Below are 14,409 nucleotides of genomic sequence, written 5' to 3'. Positions count from 1 at the left end.
AGCCTTTGTCATCGCGCAGATGAAGATAGTTCGACGTTTAAAGACAGAGCACAAGACCACATCAACAGCCGCGGAACTTGTTGCTATTCGGGAGGCAATACGTTTCGTGTCGATAGAACTCGCTCGTAAATGGACGATACTGTGCGATGCCAAAGCTGCTCTTCCAACCATCGATGGCTTCATTAGACAAGGTCCATATCATACTTTATCGATTAAAATAGCAGAGCTTCTTGGCACTGCTACAAAAATGGACATCATGCAACATTTCAGTGTATACCTGCTTATTGTGGCATAATGGGCAATGAAGAGGCGTACGCTGCACCTAAGAGAGCTTTAAATAGTGCCCCGGAAGTGTGCATCGCATTTTCTCGACAAGATACTAACAGCCTACTTCGACACGTAATGCGCAACTCCATCTTCGAGCACCAGCAGAAACCAGAACACCAGCACAAGCGGCTGCACAAATGGGACCCAGAAATGAAGTTGCGTATGCCTCACAATTTAAAGCGAAGCATCTCATGCATTATCCACCGCATTCGCCTCGGTGTGGCTTACACGAGACGTTGCACCTACTTGATTGGCTGTAATGACACAGGTCCCAATTGTGGTCACTGTCGGTTGCCAGAAACGCTCAAACATATATTTTGCGACTGTCCAACATGTGCAAGTGAACCTCAGCAACTGATATCTTCGATTGGCCGATATATTAGTCGACTATTAAACGATGAGGTTATGTTAGGTCCTTGGCCTGGCGCCAGTAGCACACATGTGGTTATACGAGCCGTCATCGCTTTCTTGGAAGCCACTGGACTTGATGCACGTGTGTAAAGTTACCCAGCCTAATAAGAACATATCATCTCTCTACCTTACCATCGTCGTTCATCACTCTTTCACTCCCCAGTCACCCTTCCCCAGTGTAGAGTAGCAGGCCAGAGCAAACTATAGCTCAGGTTGACCTCTCTACCTTTCTGTAAATAAATTCTCTCTTGCTTTGAAGTTACTGTGGTTATCAAGATGATGAAGGTCACTTCGCTGGCTGCCACGACCGCGTTTACCAAAGGAGCACACTGCTTACACACGAAGTAAGAAGTCGATCTGTGACAGCTGTTAGTCCACCATCGTCCTGTCTATATATAAATATATGCTCAATGCGTGCTTGCTTTGTGCTTGACGTGCGTGATGCGAAATTCGAGCTGCTTGCTATTCAACATTTCACATTACAATGTGTTTCTGTGGCATCCATTTCTTCGGTGTTGTTATGAAAGAACGCTCAACCAGCGCTAAACTACGTTTCTGAAGACACTTTTCCCTTTCATGTTATACCAATTTTTGCACAAAGAGATCAGGCGTGTTTTTTTTATGTAGGACCACTTTTTTATAGATGTCATGTAAGGAAATGTTGGTGAACCGACATGATGCCGACCACTATTTTGCTTCCTTCTTTCTCCTGACCCGCAGGTCACGGGATCAAATCTCGGCTGCGACTACTGTGGCATTTTCGATGGGGGTTGGGATGCTGAAGGCCCGTGTGCTCAGATTTGGGTGCACGTTAAAGAACACCAGGTGGTCGAACATTCCAGAGCCTTCCACTACGGCGTCTCTTATAATCATATGGTGGTTTTAGAATGTTAAACCTCACAGATAGAATCAAATCATTTTTTACTTTCACTGAATAGTCTGCTGAGATGGAGTATTTGTAGAGGAATCAGCCTCACCTCTGTATTAATTCAGGTAAAACAAAATGAAACCTTAAACTAACACTATAGTAGTTTGTAGCAACAAACTTGACGCTCTCCCTTAAGCTGCTTCACTATATATCTCCATGACCGTGAGGTATAACCCTAAAAATAAGCAATTAACTAAAACACACGCACGACACCCACACTCAAACACAAAGCCTGTACATTAGATATTTCTTGTGTACCTAACTAAACGGCCTATGTACAAGCAGCCTATATTATACAACGCGCCTTCGGTGCTTTATAGTAAGATAACCACGTAAGCAGAACCAGGCGACTCCTTATCCTCAAAGTCTTCGAAAGCGCACCAATGTAACCGCACTATTTCTTACACCTAAGGGCTACCATGATTTCTACATAAAACCTAAACACTTTCGAATAGCTCGAGCGTGAAGTAATTTCACTTTGACGTGGCGACCATTTCCCTTTGACCCCCTGCATAATTTATCTTCCTATTGTCAGAACGAAGCAAGTTCGCCCGTAGGAAATGCGGAAACTGGATGAGCCCTTCGCGAACAAGTACAAGGCAGGCTGATTTCACAAAAAGATACTCTTCCAAGGTTCATATGATTCTTCGTTTGTGGCAAGGACAGTCTTTTTCAGCTGCAGTTCCCTGCTGAAGACAGAGAAAGGGAAAACACAAGTGGAGGGCTGCCCCACCACGGTAGTCTACAGGCTAAAGTACTCGGCTGCTGACCCGCTCGTCGCGGTATCGAATCCCGGCTGCGGGGGCTGCATTTTCGATGGAGGTGAAAATGCTGTAGGCCCGTGTGCTCAAATTCAGGCACGCGTTAGAGAACCCCAGGTGGTCGGAATTTTTGGAGCCCTCCACTACGGCGTCTCTCATATATATATATGGTGGTTTTGGAACGTTAAACCCCACCTATAAATCAATCAATCAATCAATCAATCAACAAGTGGAGGGCAACACGCTCAAAACAGCGATCTCAAAACTCAAAGACGCACATGAAAATATATGCTGTCTAAGCTTGAGTCGTTGCCGCGGCTCGATAAAACAAGGTTTACTGCGACGAACAAACCGAGACACTGCGTTTTCGAAGGAGAGGAAAAGCGTTTCTGCGGTTGTTCCACCAAGATTGCTGGGTCGCGGAATCTCATAACGCCATCCATATGCTGCGCTGCTACAGCCACAGATCGATGGCTCCTAGGCGCAGAATAATAAAAAGGAGGCCTCGCAAAGCGTGAAGTCGGTAAGTTGTTGAAGCACCCCTGAACTACTCGCAAAAATAAAGCGAACATATTTGATCAGTGAGATCATCCAGCGTCAGCCTCAATTTAACATCGAAAAATAGCACACAAAATTGCACTGAATAGACGTCAACGGCTCAGGTGTCGAGCATATCTGCGAATTGGGTATAGGGCAAAAGGTATAAGATCAGACAGAAGACGTACTTAAGAATAAATGTCACCCTCCCTAATATGAATATTTATTTTTTCCTCGTGTCTCGTTATTCTCTGTGTCGAACATGCAATAGCCCTTTATTTATTCTTATAGGTGTTCGCTTTTGCAAGGCAGTTAAAAAAAATTGCCCGCAGCTTCCCTCGGGGGAACACTGAGGAGGATGCGGAGCATATAATTGGTGAACGGGGTGTTAAAGTGCGACTTACTTGGCTCGATGGCTAAATTGGTTAACGTGGTTGTGAAATGGGGTGTTAAATTGCGACTTACTTAGGTCGATGGCTAAATTGGTTAACGTGGTTGTAGGAGGGGGTGTTAAATGAGTGAACACGTACACACGTATGCGAAAGGGCGGCGCTGGTCGAAGGGACGTCGATCATTGTGTTTGTGGTTTCGTTGGAATTCATTTCACCGCGACCTTGGACGTCGATGCGCCGTACAAACCAACCGACGAGCGGCAACTGAGCGAGCGAGCGCCGACCTTGAGTATATATACAGCGCGACGGCGCATGCACTGTCAGCTGTTGAATGTTCTCGAAGCGCGACGGCGCATGCGCGTCCACTGGAGAATCAGGAGAATTGTAGAATGTTCTCGAAGGGGAGAAGCGCGCGCGGCACAGATGGTGGGTGACGGTGCATGCGCGCGTCAGCTGTCGAATGTTCGAGAAGGGGGAGAAGCGCAACGGCGCATGCGCGCGCGTCAGCTGCCGATGTTCTCGAAGCGCGACGGCGCATGCGCGCTACATTATACAGCTAGCGAATGTTCGTGAAGAGAAGCGCACGCGGTGTGTAGAGGAGGAAGGGTGCACAGATGGTGGAGGAGTGAAGCGCGCGCGGTGTGTAGAGGAGGAAGGGATGCACAGATGGTGGAAGAAGGAGGAGGAAGCTTGCGGACGGCGCCGCACTACAAGCCTCGAGTATTAGATGCTCCGCATCTAAAAGATGCAGGGTGCATGGATTATTGTTTTCTCGGCCCTAAAGTAGAGTTGCCAAACTCCAGATTCTTTCGCTCTTCCTTGGGGCTTGTGATTTATGCTCTACCTCTCGGTTTTCAGCCGATAATGCAGATTGAAATTAGGAACTGAGTGTGCAGATAAGATAAGTGGTAATAAGGGGAAGGCGGGTGTCTTTACTACGATGTATGCGGTTGCTGCAAGCCTATTTGTTGACGAAAAGTAAAGAAACACATCGTCACAAACATTCAAGACAAGTCAGTGGCTTTAAGTAATGATCTTTCCCGCTGAGTTACGTTTCACGCAGATCACAGGCGGCTGACTGTATGGCATACACGAGTATATTGTTATATTAATCCACTCAACAAAACTGTATTAGTTGTCTATATAACATGATATAACATGATAATGCAATATCCAAGGGTTTACGTTTGAAAACAGCAATAAGCCTATAAGGGACGCCACAGTGGAGAGCTGCAGAATTTTCAACCATCTGGCACTCTTTAATTGACACTGACATCGCAGATAGCACAGCCATATTTATCAAAATATAAGCGGGCTCGTTAAAACAGAAGTTGCCGGGGCACTGAGACGCTCGGAAAAGTAGAAGCATCAGTGCAAAGATAGGCAAAAAAACATGCTGTGTACCGCAACATAAACATAAAGCACACGATGTTGGTATAAGTGGTGCTTTAGAAATTTGCCATTTCATTCTGGAAAACTGCCGGGCGATCAGCGGAGCTGACAGGCATGTACTCCCGCTTCTGCTGTCCTGATATTTCTTCACAAACGTGCTGCTTCTCGGGCGTTCAAACACTCAGTTTCCACTGACAAATTGGAGCGCTAGTTGGCTATCAGTGAACATAAAAAAAAACACTGAAGATAGACGAGCAAGAAAATGAGCGAAGACTGAGGACTGCCGCTACAAACAACTTTTGATTTTCGTCCCAACCACCGAGTTTAAATACACTTCCATGGTGCTGTACAAAAGGTACATTGCACAAACCCGTAAAGCAAATAGATAAAGAAAACAAATATGCAGTCGCACTTGCCGCTTTTTTTTATTTCTTAGTCTTCATGGCCTGCTCCATTTCATAGGAGCTGGTTTAATAGGTATTTAAACAGGTTGATTTGATAAATTTCACTATATATATTGTTTTGAACTATGGCTGATATCATGCACGAGAGTCCCGTCTTCAATCAGATCAAATTTTTATATTGAAACCTGCCATTCCGTGAGCATTTCTTTTACGCTTACCTTTTTCGCTTACCTTTTGCGCTTACCTTTTTTTTACGCTTACCTTTTCCGTGCCGGTAAAGAAATATACCTCTGGCACACGGTACGCTTACAGTCATTTGCACCAAATTACAATCAAAACTAATGTCATTGCAATCTTGCAATCATGGTCTACATGGCTATTTGAAATCAGATTTGAAATTCATGTCAACGCTTATCGGCAGCCTGCTGTGATAACAAAAATTTACGTAACATTGTCTGGCTGCTTCAAACTATACTGCGACGTGATGAAAGGGCATCAGCATGAAAAGTCCTCATATATCAAAAGCAAGACTAACAGCTGCTCACAACTTGCAGTCAACACTAGTTGGAACCAGGACAGCCTTCATAAATTTTTGACAGTGATGAATGATGATCAGTGCAAACGAGCATTAATTGTTCATCCAGCTGCTGCGAAGGAAGCACCAGAACCGACTGAAATGCCTCAAGCTCGCCATTAAAAATATATCACAGAGAACGAGGTACTTGGAGCTGCTTGCGCCAACATGCCAATTCGTTTGCATTGGCTGCTCATCGAGCTTCAATTTCGTCGGCGATTAACAGAGAACTGTGGCGCTATCAAAGGGAAAAAATGGTTCAAAAACACTCTCCCTAAGTGGGTGTCCAACGCGTGCGTGCGAATTCTGCAACAGCGGGTCTAGTTGGAGCCTGGGAAAGAATAACGCTATACATAGTGCTACCACTATCGCGATGTGTAAATTATAATGTGACGGAAAAGTAAACAACAAGCTTTCATAAACATCTTAATATTGGTTACAGTTGCTTTAAGATATCGGCTTCATTATCTCTTCTTTAGCGCCTGTTGACGGAGTGCACAAGTTCCGCTTCCATTCGTTCAGTGAACGCATTCAACGGACGAATGTCATTCACTGGGCTCGTTCAGCAGCAACAAAAATGGCATTAACGCCCGATGAGATTCGAAGCGAATGACATGACAAGTACCGTGTGACAGGAGTATTACTGACTTTTGCGTGAGCTTACTGAAAGCTCAATAAAGAAGAAATGGTTGCGTAGGGCTTTAACTCCGTTCTCAGTAAATCAGGCCATATAACATTCTGGAAAGCTTCGATAGCCAAGTAACCCGTCTACTGGTGGTACACTCCCATTCAAAGTTCAATGTAAAAGTCGCGAATTCACTATTGCAGATAGTCAAACACGGAGCAGAAAGGGTAAGGGCTTGAACTGGTACATTCACAGGGAAGGCTGTGTTCTCGCACACCCTGTTGGACGGATTCAAGAAAGTGGCAAGTAGCACGACGCACCTCAAGTTTCCTCTGCCTGTAATAAGCTACAAAAAATTTGATCTCGGACCTGCGTTGAAGCAAATGAGAATGCAGCAGCAGGCATACAGAGCCTTTTGGGAATCGCTCTTTTTAAGTAGTGTACTCTGATGCATGCCCTGAGAAAAAAAAGTACATTGGAAAGCCCGAAACATGCGATGCATTATTCTGCATGTGGGTGTGAACTGATTTTCCGCAGTACTGAAATACTATACGAACACGAGAACAGTTCTTGGTTTGCTTTAAATATGTATTTTTTAAGAACGTTGCTGTATGTACAAGTGAGGCTCCGGGATGCTTGTATTCTTCGAATATTAAAATTTTTATGGCTTTATTCGGCATGCAAAGCGGTCACTTGGACCTTCTTGCAGAGAAACTTTTTTTCCAAATATTTTTCTGTATCATTTTTTTTCTGCATCCAATGCAATGCACGCGTGCGCAACATCGTGATAGTATAGATATGACGAACACAAATAGTCGTTAGTAGCGTTAGCCCATTTACGGGTCTGCTTTATCGCGCTTGTGAACTTTGAACCCTGTTTCTTTTATTGTCCGTCATACTTACCACCAAAACACGCTCGAACATCGCACCTCAGGCGAACAACTGTGGCGAAGCAGGTGGAAACACAGAGCTTCATTTAGGTTTTGTACGGAGCCTTCATTACGAGCCCACTTTGACCTATTCATGACATCTGTTAAAAAAGTCTTCGTGAGACGACATGTGTTCACGTCCTCACGTGAAGTCATCCGTGTTTTCTTTCGCATCGTTATGATTCATCCTAACTTCTTTCTTCCTCTGTACCAGGAATGGCACGTTCATTGGCATTCGTTCAGTGTAACACTTCGTTGCTGCAGGCAACAAAGACGGTCATGTGGTTTTCCGGGCAACAATGAAATGTCCCCACGTGGAATGACAAATTACCTCAATTGGAGGTCCTATTGTCCTATCAGTAATGACAGATCGCTGACAAGCCCACCATTGAGAGAACGAAAGTTACTGGAAAACGTCACATACAAAAAATACAATGAACAGCACAGTTTGCGAGAACGCGTGTCTGTATACTTGCCGGCAGCGGCTCTTTCGCGTACGATGTCACCACCTAAATATTCGAGACACAAAAGTTTCGCTTATACGATTGCCCAAAGTGCCATAGCTCGAATGTGTTTTACGAGGGATACTGTGTGCTGATTTTTTCACTTATCGCAACAAACGAGAAAAGAACAGGAAATAAAGGAAAGGCAAGGATGTTAACCAGTGTGAAAGGATTGGCATGTCACCCTAGACGGGGTAGAGGTATGAGGAGTTTTAAAGGTGAAGACGGGAAACTCACTATGAAGGTATGATAATAGCGAGTGATATTGTGATATACTAACGCAGCACTGTGCACCTGTCTTTATTGTTCGGTTTAGTATTTGTAATGCTGTTACAAATTGCCTCAAATTATTGTGTTGAGGTGTGGAACTTGTTTTCCACAATGTACCCGATTACCAAACTGAAATTACGCTGACTAAATTTAAAATAACTGGCCGTGGGTTTCTTTCACAAATCGACATTTCGGCCACTGTTGCTCTGCACCAATTTTAATGTTCTTATAGATGAGGTTCACCCAGGAACCTCATGATGAAGTTTAATAACTTCAACGAATCAAGCGACAAAATATTATAGAAAAATGTCCTCTTCACCCCCGCCTATTCGAAAAATGCGGTACAAAATTGATGTTGAAATAATATTGCTTACCCTGACGGGATGCGTAATGGCAGCGGAGTGAACGTCGCTGACACGGTTGAAACGGGCATCGATGCGGGTGCTGGGAGAGCGGTTCGAAGCGAAGATCGGTGTCGCATTTACTTGAGTAAACGTTTGTTTGAAACGCAGGCACAATAGGTTGGTTAGGTTTCGTGAAGTTTCACCGCAGATAAACAAGCTGGAAGAGTGTTTCCACTCGACGGGCGGTTGAGCACTGCTGGCGGTAGAGAAGGTAAAGAGAGAGTGCGTTGCGAACGAGTGGGAAAGTCGGCAGCTGCGGGCGTTGCTGCGGGCGTTGCTGCGATCGGGCTGCAGGTCAGGTAGAGAGTGACGTCAGCGCTCACCTGCGGGGGAAGTGTGAGAGGGTAGCTTGACATGAACGCGCAGCTGTGGTGTGACCCACTTGGGACTGCTCCAACACTTGTGGCGAGGGGAACGCGTGGCGGCGAGTTCGTAAGGACGCTCGTAGGTACGGTGTTACACACGTAAGTTAAATAGCTGCTTCGCATCTAAAACAGAAATTTTGTTACAGAAAGAAGAACAAAAAGAGCCCATTTGCGGTACAGTAGCACTGAATGTCTTCTTTTTAAGCCTCTGACTAGGGCCGGCAAGCTTGTCGGAACGTCGGCCTCTTCATCGGTCGAATGTACTGAAGATTTTTTTTGCGGCAGCCATACGACCCACCAGGGGCCATTAGGACGAGACGAAAACTCATTTGTCACGTAAAGGCAAGGCCGGAACGAGAAGCTCTGGGCACTGGCGAAGTAAAAAAGAAGAGTTCTATCTCATTTAACAATGCTCTATGGAATCGCAGAAACTGAAAACAAGTAAATCACCCCGGAAAACATCAACATAGCACAATACGCATGAGCAGTGGAAGTCAGTCTGAGATCAGGGAACCTTTTTGCTATATCACAAAGGGATTAAGTTCAATGAACTTAGGTCGATGGCGTAAGCAAAGGCCAATCGGGCCGTCGATGCTGTTAAGCACGTAGATAACGTTTGTAGGGAAAGTGTAGCTCGATACCCATTACCACGCAGCAAGATCTCATCAAACGAGCCCACGGGGCAAAAAAATTTCCCCAACAGTGACTCTTTCATATAATTTTGTGCATAGTGAGAAACTGTTCCAACATCGTTCTTTTTTGAAGTGGTGCTTTGTATTGTGAAGTTACTTGAAACACTGAGCTACTTGAAATACATCGGTGCGCATAGGGCTAAGTGGCGCCACGTTACGAAGCGTGTTGCCTTCCGAAATAAAGATAACGACGCAGATACTGGTTAATGTTATAACGCAGCTCAAATCTACAATGAATCAGGTATGCTTTGAGGAGGATCCTCTCCACTAATGAACCAGGAGTGCCGGGTTTCGGTCTTTGCTTGTAATAACAGCGTGAAAGTGATAAACACGCGTGAGAATTACAAATATTCGGCTTCTAACAACCTCATCCTACGTATTTATCGACTTGCGTATATTACATATTAAATCGCTTGCGTCAGGTATACCAGGGCTGTCTGCCATCTAAAAAATTCTGGTAACATCGCAATCAGAACAACAGCCACCCCTATAGTTTACTGTAGACGGGTAGTAATAAATATATCCGTGGGGTACTGATTTTAGATAAATCCTAATTTAGGGAAACCCGGAAATGGCGAGGCGGTCATCATACGCAGTTAAAGAGCTGGCTGGAGGTAGGGCAATGATAAAATGATATCCAGAAAGTTGTTGTCTGAGAATTTGAATTCAGGAGATCAATAAGCAGAGGAAGAATTTACTATCGGCACATCAGAGTCCGAGCTGGAAAAATGCGGTGACATGCACATGGCTGCAGGTCACCTTCAGGTGAAACTTACTCGACGCCTTAAGCAACGTTACTAGATTAGCTTCAGTTTGAAAGCTCCGCGTCGGCGCGTGACCCCTTTCCGTCTCCCGCCGCGTGGTGGCGCTCGCCACACGCTTGGCCCGGCTTCCCGGCTCGTCGAAGCACGTTGCACGAACCGATTTTGTTCGTGTTGTTGTGGTGTGCTTTGTTCATGTGCTTTGTTCATCATGTTCGAGTCGTCTGACGTTATAAGTGCCGTTGTATCGTGACCAACCGACATACCGCGTTGTTTCGTAACTGGATTCAAAAGCGGTTACGAGTCTCAAAGATCTGCCGAGAAGCGGCATTTCTTCTGGGCGCCTAGAGATTCTTCACGTCTTCAAGTGTGGCAGCATGCGATTCCACGGCTGCACAAGCAGCTCACAAGTTCTTGCGTTGTGTGCGATCTCCATTTCGAGGACAGTCACTTAGTGAAGGAGTTCGTGCACAACATAAACGGGGACGTTGTTATCATTCCGCACGACAATTGGGACCTCAAGGACGACGCTGTTCCCCGCTCGTTCCCGAACTGCCCTTCATACCTTTCGAAACCGGCGCGGAAACGTAAGCAACCAGCTGTGCGGAGGGCACCTCCCGTTAAGGTGTGCAAAAGGCAAGGTGATGGCGATGTTACAAGCCTGTGTGATGATGGAAGTAACTCCCATGTGTGTGGAGCTATCGCGTCGCTCTACAGCGAGCTCGTGGATTTGGCAAAAACAATCCAGAAAATTCAAGGCTGGTCTTTCGAAGTTGTTGACGCCAGTGTTGTTGTGTACAAGCTCAAAGTGGAAAATGCTGTGCCTAGGGTTGATAAGGCTGTTGTAGTGTCTAGGACACTTGCTGTTTCTGTGGGTTCCAATGGGCGACTTGTGCCGTCCGTAGTGTACGCCAAAGATGAAAATGTTGACGTGAAGACAGTTGAAGAATTTAAGTGTTTACTTGGGTATGTAGAGAAATCGAAGTTCTGTGAAGGCTGCCCTACGAAGTTGTACCCTTCTATATTGAAAAGCTCAGTGGCTACCCAGGATGGCAACACATGGCGACGAGAAACGTGCGCAACTATGTCCTTAAAGTCCACGTGTCATGAATGCAAGCTGCTAGGCAAGCTGTTTTCGCAGCGCAAGAACAGGCGAAAACACATTAAACCTAGTCAGAAGAGCGCTCAGATGAAAGTGCTACGGCGCAAGGCTATTCGTGCTACTTTGAAACGAGAAAAGGCAAGGAAGGATATTCTCCTCATGAAGAAGCAGCTCCGCACATTGTCGGATTCAAAGAATAATGAAGTTCTTCAAATACTTCCAAGTAAGCAGCAGCTTGTGTTCAAAACTGCCTTCGTGGCAGCAAAAGCAAAATCAAAGCTTGGAAGGCACTATGACCAATAGTGGCTGATGATGTGCCTCCTCCTTCAAATCTCCAGTACGAAGGCGTACAGTTTAATATCTGATAAGCAGTTGCTGCCACTTCGAACTAAAGCGCGATTGCGTCAAATAATCAGTGGAATACCGTGTAAATATGGCTACAACCAAGTAGCACTGAGGTGCATCGAGGAGCACCTAAATGACAAGAGCCATCTGAGGCGTTGTGGTGTGCTTCTCGTTGATGAGATTGAACTAAAGCAGGCCGTAGCATTCAACAAAGCCTTCTACAAAATGGATGGATTTGTGGACTATGGTGATGAGCAAGCGACAGGCATGGATCAGCTTGCGGATCATGGGCTAGTACTCATGTATGTCCCGCTTTTTGAAGACTGGGTACAGCCTATTGCTACATTTGCCACCAAAGGATCTGCACCAGGAAAAGTCCTGTCCGAGATTGTAATCAGTGCTGTCATAAACTCCACAAACATGGTGCTTCTGTGCTGGCCACCATAAGTGACGGAGCTGGCAATAACCGCTCCATGTGGAGCCAGCTGGGAATATCTGGAAACTTGGATTCTGCATGTCACTTCATCGAGCACCCCTTGGAACCATCGCAGAATATCTATTTTATCTGTGATATCCCACATGTCATCAAGTGTATCCGAAATCACCTAAAGAAACGCACCTACGGAATGGTAAGAGCAAATAGCGCACTACAAATGAACAAACCTTTAACTACATGTTCTCTCTCTTTCAGGCGGGTAATCATCAAATCAATTTTTAACATTACGTTACTCTTTATGAAACAGAGAAGAACAAGCAACTACGAGTGGTGCCCAAGCTGACAAGAGCTCATGTGGCTCCCGACAACCTCCGTAAAATGAGCGTCCGTCTTGCTACGCAGGTATAGTTCGCCTGTTAATCAATGCATGATATTTGCCTGCAAGTTTTGAAAAGATAGGTGCTCCTTTATAAAAAAGAAAAATTTTTTATTCATCCAACAGCTGCACAAAGCCATAAAAGAAGTATTTTTCTCACTTTCTCAGAATCGCAGGTTCAGTAGACCTGGACAAACTTTAATAAAACTACGATGCTGTCTGTGAGGTTTATTTTATACGCAATTTTCCACCTAACAGTAAAACGAAGCTGCAACTCAAGTGAGACGCTTGTCCAGCTTGCGGATTTCCACAGAACTGATATGCCAAGCATTTCTTTGACAGCTCCTCAGCCGTTCTGCATCACATGGAATCAAAGTATACCGAGAAGCAAAAGTGCCATGCTTCGAACAAAGTGAAGGAACAGAAGCATTCACCAAAATCATCAATGACCTTTTTGATGCCTTAAATGTCAAGTTGCCGTTCCAAGGAATCAGACCGGGCTGAGAAACAATTACAGGTGATAAATCTGCTTGTTTTATTTGCTTTATCATGTCTGCAGCTCATGTTAAATCTGTTCAAATTTCTGCTAAAACTTTTGCTCATATCCCTCTTTATGCCATTCATCTTTAGGTCATCAAAGATTTTTTTGCTCTCCTTAATATGACCGAGAGAAATGCTGTCTGCAGTGGCCTGAAGCTTTTTGCATCATAAAAGACGACAGAGGCTATGCGGGTAACTTTTCTGTCAACACTTGACATCACTGAATACTTGTTGGCCAGGGTTCTCACTATAATTTGACAGCTAAGCTTAACCAAGATGCTCTAGAAGTGAGTGCAAAAGCTGTGTTTATTCAAGTTCAATAGAAATGACAGATTTCTTTTACTTTTTTCAGCGCCACTTCGGATTAGTGCGGTCATTTGGTGGCGATGAATCACATCCAACAGTCGTCAATTTCACACAAATATTTCGACCTCTGAGTTTGTACACACCGATCAAAACAGCTCTGCGCGGGAGCGTGGAAGGCGCACCAAGTGCTGTGCTTGTTGGTGTTCAAGATACCTTGAGAAGGACGAAAGAAGATGGTAGCTTGAATAAGGCCAAGTTGCGTGATACGATTGAGGCTAGGATGCGTGACTTAACCACAGGGCCAGGGGACTCCCACCAGCACGAAGACAGCGACCACGTTGATTTGAAAGGAGAAGTAGACGAGGGCATCCTGTACTGTTTGTCAGGATATGTGGTTCAGAAATTCACAAAAACCACCACCTGCTCTTCATGCATAGAAGACATAAGCTCCACTGAGCCAGATGTAGGCAAAGATGCTTACCTCACTATTTACAGGAGCTTCAAGGAAGGGTCTTTGAAACATCCTTCGAGAGAAATGCTGCACTTTCTGAAAATTTTGAACCACGCAGTTTAACATTCCTTGAGCGGTGATCAAGTTACATCAGACATCTTTTGGGACGTGCTTGATGAGCTGGAGATGGAGAACATCGATCGTGTTGGATTCGTGGAGCATGAGGCCGCCTTTACATGCCAGGTGCTGAATTTTATTATAGTTACCAGGATGCACTTCTATGCTAAGGATGTGAACCGTCGCCTTGAGAATAGCGAAAAAGCCGCCGTGGCAAAAAAAGGCCCGTTTGCTGTAGATAAATGCGTCATCCATGGCTAAGTGGGCGCATAAACTTTTTTGTACTTTTACAAAGCAATAAATCACTTTGTTGAATCAAAGCACAAGCTCTCTTTCATTCATTTGTCTAGACTCCCGAACAAGCAACAAATACGCGAAATGAACACGGAGTCTCGTAACTAACGCAAAGATGGGAAACATCGCTGGCTATGTTCTCAAATAAACAACTTCACTAGGAGACA

General features: G+C 45.0%; 1 pseudogene; it reads left to right on the top strand.

Annotated features, from left to right (window-relative positions):
- Nucleotides 1–10,543: 10,543 nt before the first annotated feature.
- On the top strand, nucleotides 10,544–14,209 carry LOC142784624 (uncharacterized; annotated as a pseudogene).
- Nucleotides 14,210–14,409: the final 200 nt, after the last annotated feature.

Source organism: Rhipicephalus microplus, unplaced genomic scaffold, assembly GCF_043290135.1.
Source record: "Rhipicephalus microplus isolate Deutch F79 unplaced genomic scaffold, USDA_Rmic scaffold_15, whole genome shotgun sequence".
Classification (NCBI taxonomy): domain Eukaryota; kingdom Metazoa; phylum Arthropoda; class Arachnida; order Ixodida; family Ixodidae; genus Rhipicephalus; species Rhipicephalus microplus.
Note: the sequence above shows the minus strand (reverse complement) of the source record. Positions and strands in the feature narration are given on the sequence as shown.